The following is a 6,501-nucleotide window of genomic DNA, read 5'->3' on the forward strand; positions in this document are numbered from 1 at the left end:
ATTTTTTTTTTAACATGCTCAACTATCTTTGTTTCTATGAAACGATGTTTTTAATTGGTAAATCATCACCTTATCTCATCACACTTTTTCTCAGTATCAATGCTAAATTCACGCCATACATCATATTGCAGTTAAAATATCTTTTTCTAGATACATTTTATCATGAAAGTATTTGGAAAATATCTGTGAAAAATTCACATTTACAAAAAAAATAGATTTTATACAAATTTCGATAGATCATTGTGCTTCCAGTTCCATGCATATACATTTATTTCAGTGTCGATTTGTCGGTTGGAGATGGATTTTGATATTGCTTAATGTTCAACAGAAGTCACTCACACAATAAAACTGTCTGCATCCAACACCGCAGTATGTACGATAAGGTTGCCGGCTGTAATGGTTTACGATCTATTTATTATCAATTCCTTTTGTTAACCTTCACTTTCAGTTTTTCTCTATAAATTCATTTAATTTTTTTGTTTATTAATGACTCTTATTGAATCTCCACAGTTCACCATTTACAATACATGATGTTTTTTTATTCATCAAAACAGTTTGATTCCATATAGTACGCCTGAGCAAAACTCGACTGTACAGAACTTTCGCCATGAGCTGAATTCGACTGAAAGTTATTTACTTCTTTTTCTGTTCTTTTCAGTACGCCATGGACTTAACCCGACTGTACTTCTCTTTCGCCATGAGCCTAACTCGACTGAAAGATTTCTTATTTATCACGCCATGGGCCTTACCCAGACTGTTAATTGCTTTTGCCTTGAGCTTGACTTGGCTAAAAGACTGTTTTATCCTAGATACGTCATTGGCCAAACCACACTGTACTGGATTTTTTTTATCCTCCTGTGTTTCTGTACCGCTTACCCGTGAAAGAAAATACTGTTTCTGGTAGCACTGGCTCCCTCAAAATACTCACCAACACACACAAGAGAAAAAAACGCTAAGCCAAGGGATTGCAGTGGAGAGAGAATTCTTTGCATTTGGAATGGTAATGATCAAAATTCCACAACTGCTTCACAAATTGCCACAATTTGCAACAATTTGCACATTTTCACTCTCTCTGAGCACCGGTTCCTCTCATTTTAACTTAAACCTTCTAATTCTCTCTCACAAATTGCCACAAATTACCACAAATTCAATCATTGGCTGCAAAATTTGTGTGATCATTGACGATGATTCTCCGTTTATCTCAGTCCCCTGCGCTAAGCATTCTTCTTGAAGGAAATAAAATTGCTCCCACCAAAAATTTATATGTATATCACTAAATTTCTTACTTTTTGCCTTCCAGCTAGTTCAAATTAACTGGCTGGGATCGCCAATGTCATATTTTGCCTTCAATAAAAACCGCATAGCACACAGGTTCTATGTTGTCGACTCACTTCCATCACGTCCACTCTAATACTGAGGTACCAAGCTGCATTACACGCTCATTCAGGATACCACACGGCTGAGGTTCATCTCCTAGTCCATAAGGATGTTGACGTCTCCACACTTAGGTCCATTTTGTTCCGAGTGGGTGCGGATCTTAAGCAAAAGGATATTTTCGCCGAGTAGTTGGCCAACTGGAGTTCTGTTCAGAGAATTCGAGGCCCTGGGATCAAATAAACCAGTTAAAGGGTAATACGGTCAAAATTTGGTCAATATCAACTTGATGTATTTTTTTCAATTTTGCATTTAAAAAACCTGAACACCCCTTATTTTGAAGGTGTGTATGTGTGTGTAGAATGTTGCTCCTATTTTGATTTTGGAATACACTCTGTAACCGTAATTACTGGGTTCTGATCTCGAGAGTGTTCGGAATATAGTTAAAAACCCGACGATTTAGAATTCAACACTTTATTGAAAACTACTGAACTTAAGTTAAACTATTTATTCCGACTGATAGAAGTTTATTGGCGAACAATACTAGACACTCTGCGAGCTATAGCGATATAGCCTCGTTATGACGCGTTCTGAGCAACCAACGTGCTCCAACTCGCCCGTTTGTGGGTTGGAAAAACTATAAATAACTTCTACCGGCTACCAACGATCATCGGACACACGATCGTCCGTGATCAGAACAAAGGCAGTCGTGGCCGAGTAATTTCTACCTAGCTTCGTCTATTGTTGCTACATTTGGCTAGGGTTTGCGGTAACATAAGCCGGCCCCCGTTGAAAGGAGAATCCTTTCAACCAAAGACGAAAAATATCTAACCCTAACTTGAAATTAATCTTAGGTCTAAACACGTGATAATTCGGCTGTTTTCGTCTTCTATTGTGATCACTTGCTTCGTGAAACTGAGGTCAGCGACCTCCGTCGTTGATGTTTACATCTATCGTCGTCAGCTGATGTCCACCTACGCCAAGCGTTCGTCTCCGAGTAGTCACGTGGTTGGCCGTCGTCTCCAGTTCGTCCTTTGTTCGTCCTTCATTCGTCTTTCGTTCGTCTACCGTCAACTGCGTTGGGCGAACTCGTGGTTGTGGGGTGGAGTCGCCTTCCACTCAGTCGGGAAACATGCCGGGGGATGAAAAATTCTTAAGTTTTTTGCAAATTCATATAAAAACACAACTTACAGGGTTCGGGGGCGGAAGGCCCCCGATCGTTGCGCAATAGCGAAGTATTGCGATGGAAGATTTAGTTGTCCTCGATATTTGCGTCGGACCCATCCGCAATCGTAGGTTGATTGATCCGTAAAACGCAAATCTTGGCGATGGTGCGGTCGTAGGTTATTCTCGTCACTCGTCTTGACGGTCATCACACGGTCGTTGTTGTCGTCGTTACCTCTGCATTTGAGAGGTGGCAGGTTTTCTTTCTTCAGCAGCGTAAGCAGAGTAACGATGGAAATGTTGCCTTGTCGTTGGTTCCGTTTCGTGCGCGGGGGAGTACTGGATAAGTAGTCAGTCGTCCATTGCATCCAGAAGCGACACAGAAATTTCTGCTTCTTTTGCCAGCGGTCGAGTCGATTTCGAAGAATACGCAATAGGTCAGGTTCGTGTATCAAATTCAAACGTGTGGGGAATTCCGCTCGGAAATGTGAGTAGTTGCCAAAAGTTGCCTCAAGATGCTGTTTGAATTCGAAGGTTGATGTTCCTTGCCCGGGGGGCGAATCGCCTTCGAGTTTCATTACGGAAATGCCTTTTTCGAAGGTGTCTTGTTTGGCTAACTTAACTAACGTTTCCATGGCTCGATTAAGTTCAGTTGTGCGAAGAAATCCAGTGATACGTTTTGAACGATTTTGAGGTTTGCAATTGTAACTGAACCGAAAAAGAAGAGCAACTAGTCGAGTCAAGGTATGAAAAGACGATCGATATTGGAAAGCTTCGTTTGAAGCGTGGACCTCAATTGTTAGAGCTAATTTTCGTTCTTCGGGGAATTTAACAGGCAGCTGATATTCCAAGGGTGGCCAAAATCCGAATGATTGCCTGAACCAAAGAGGTCTGAATGAATCAGAGTTTAGAGATTCTAAAGATTCTGTGGCTTTATTTAATGACACGCTAGTGTCCGAACTGTGTGGCAAGGATGGAGAATTGACTTCGTTGATTGTTTCTTGCATTTGTCCATGGCGAGCTGGTTCAAATTGGTGTTCGGCCAAAGTACTGTCTGATTCGGCACGAAATGATATTTCCGCAAACTGTTTTTCGCAAGATAATGGGTCTAACGAATACGAGGAATTAGCCCAACCAGTTTCAATTTCCCAGAGAGGCAAGTCGTTGTCCAAGGAATTGCAACAGCAGACATGAACCAGTCGAGGCTGTGATTCAGGTGAAGTGAAACCAATTTTCCCAGCGGCTACCCACCCGAGAACTGTATTTTGCAGGATTGGTTTCTCAGGTCCAAGCTTAGTGAATCCTTCCAACAACAACTCATAGTAAATTTCCATCCCAAGCAGCAAATCTATTGGCCCTGATATGTTGAAAGATGGATCGGCTAGAGTAATATTCGGCGGAATAACCCAGTTGCTGGCATCAATCGATCTTTCTGGTAGGTCTCTCGTAATCTTCCTCAGGATTTGGCAGTGTACTTGAGTAGTGAAATTAGTACAATGCGAACTGAATTGAAGATGAACAGCGTGTTTTGAAACGATGGTCGAATTTCCAACTCCTCCAATGGTTTGATGGTTGGAATGGCGTGGCAATCTCAGCTTCTGAACAATGTTTTCCGAGGCAAGATTGAGCTGAGATGCTGGATCTAGTAGAGCTCGGACCCATTGGATGTCCCCAAAGCTGTTGACAACTTTGACGATGGCAGTTTGCAATAGGATGATGGCTGGAGCGCTGCGAGGCTGGTCGATGAGGGTGGTGGAAGCGAGGATGGTGGCGGAGGTAGAGGGTTCTAAAGGAGCGATGCTTTCGATAGAAAGGGTTGGCGAGGAAGTCTTATTCGAGATTTCAGGTTCTGGTGGTGGCCCAAGAGAAGGCAGCGAATGATTCGATTGGAATTGCGATGGCGACGATGAGGCTTTCGATTGAGCGAATGGGCGATCAGTTGTAGATTGGTGGAGCATAGTATGGTGCTTCTGGTTGCAAACTCTGCAGAAGGATGACGAACAATTTTTCAGTTGATGGTATGGCGATAAACAATTGATGCAAAGATTTTGCTTTTTGACTAAGTCGAATCGTTGCGAAACAGACAGCTTCTGAAAATGTTCACATTTGAATGCAGAGTGGTAAGGTTTTGTGCAAAATGGACACATTGGTGAGCTAGTGGATTGTACGGAGTGGACTGTATTTATTTTCGGCTTGTAGATTTTGGCAGATCAGGTTTGGTTATTTCGGAATGACGATTTTGCGACGACGATAATGATTGAAGAACCATTAGATGTGAGCGAAGGAATGTTAAGAGTTCAGCATATCTCGGAGCCTCAGTTGACTTGTGATGAGTTTCCCACAATTTCAATGTGGCTGGATCAAGGCGACTGCACATCATGTGTGCAATTAAAACATTCCATCCCACCGTTGCGACTCCTAATTTTTGTAACATGCTCAAATTTCGTTCGAAATCATCGATGAGACGCATAAGGCAATCATAGCTTTCCCTCTTCATAGATTCTATTGAAAGTAATGAATCTATGTAGTTTTTGATAACGAGTTTTTTGTTATCAAATCTCCGTTCAAGCGTATCCCACGCTACAGAATAGTTCGCATCAGTCAGTTCAATTGATTCGATAATTCTTCTAGCATCCTTTTGTAGTGATGCTAGCAAGTACGAAAATTTATCAACGTTCGATAATTGGGAATTGGAGTCGATCAAAGATTTAAATGTATCCCTGAAGGAGATCCAGTCAGCAAGAGATCCATCGAAAGTTGGAAGTCTCACTTCGGGAAGTTTGATTCGAGAGGAAAATGATTGAGGTTGTGTGTTAGCGATAGCCAAGTTTTGACCCACGTGTTGATTGGAGGATTTTATTTTACACAATTCAGTGGTTAAAAATCCGAAAACGTACATATAATCGTTCTCGAATGTCGAACGTATGCGACTATTGTATCCGGTTTGTCAACGCTATCTAACGAAATTTCAATTTCCAATCTGTTTCGCTGGAATTGTTCGAAAATAATTTCAACTCGTTGCTTCCATCCTACTAATTTAGTTTTATCGGTGTCGGGATCGTAAGTGCTCACAAAGGCCTTCAAATTGTCCATCGTGTCCAGATAGACCCGCTCCTTGCGGTACAATTCACGAATGTTCGGAGCCATTCTATCAGACTATCAGTAAATCTACTTTTCAAACCAGTTCAAGGTTCAAACTAACAACCAGAGCACACTATGCAAACCACCAAAATTGAAGGATGAAAGCACGAAGTCGTATAAAAATCCAATTAAATATTGTCGCAATAGAAGAAGTGAAATTTTTCGGTAAAAACTGGGAATTTTTATTTTACTCGAAGCTTCTACTCGCACGTGGTACTTACATTCGCTCCAACAATGATACCTACGGATGCATCGGTCAGTTTTTTTCGCGCGTCTTCTATTGTGTGGCTGACCTCGATCGATGTCCCTTTGTTCACAGCGCACAATCGACTCTAGGCACACCACCTCGCTGACCACGTCACCCAACAAGAAAAGACACACAGCCCGTGTGGTTGGGAAATCCGATGATCCGCTTCGTTCAGGAACGTAATTTTTCTTCCGAGACTGGTTAATCTTTCAACCGTCTTTCACGCACTTTTTGCTTGCAGGAGGCAATAATTTTTTGTTTATCACGACCAGTTTATTCGTAAGAACTTTGTTCGTACCACGATCCACGTATAAATTTGGGTTTTTGCACTAATTTGTACTGCACCACGCGAAGTGTTATGTGAAGTTTTTCGGGTTTGGTTTTTAATCACAAATAGTTATTTCGTGATTTTGTTGCACGAATTTTCAGCACTAGTATATTTCACGAGTCACGTGCAGTTTGTCACAAACAGGTTCAAGTGTAACAGGTGAATTTCTCACTTGTTTGTTAAGGTATCACCACGAGGTTTTGTACCAATTGTCTTAGGCACAACTATCACTTGCCCAGTAATTGGT

The sequence above is a fragment of the Uranotaenia lowii genome, chromosome 1 (genome assembly GCF_029784155.1).
Source record: "Uranotaenia lowii strain MFRU-FL chromosome 1, ASM2978415v1, whole genome shotgun sequence".
Classification (NCBI taxonomy): Eukaryota; Metazoa; Arthropoda; class Insecta; order Diptera; family Culicidae; genus Uranotaenia; species Uranotaenia lowii.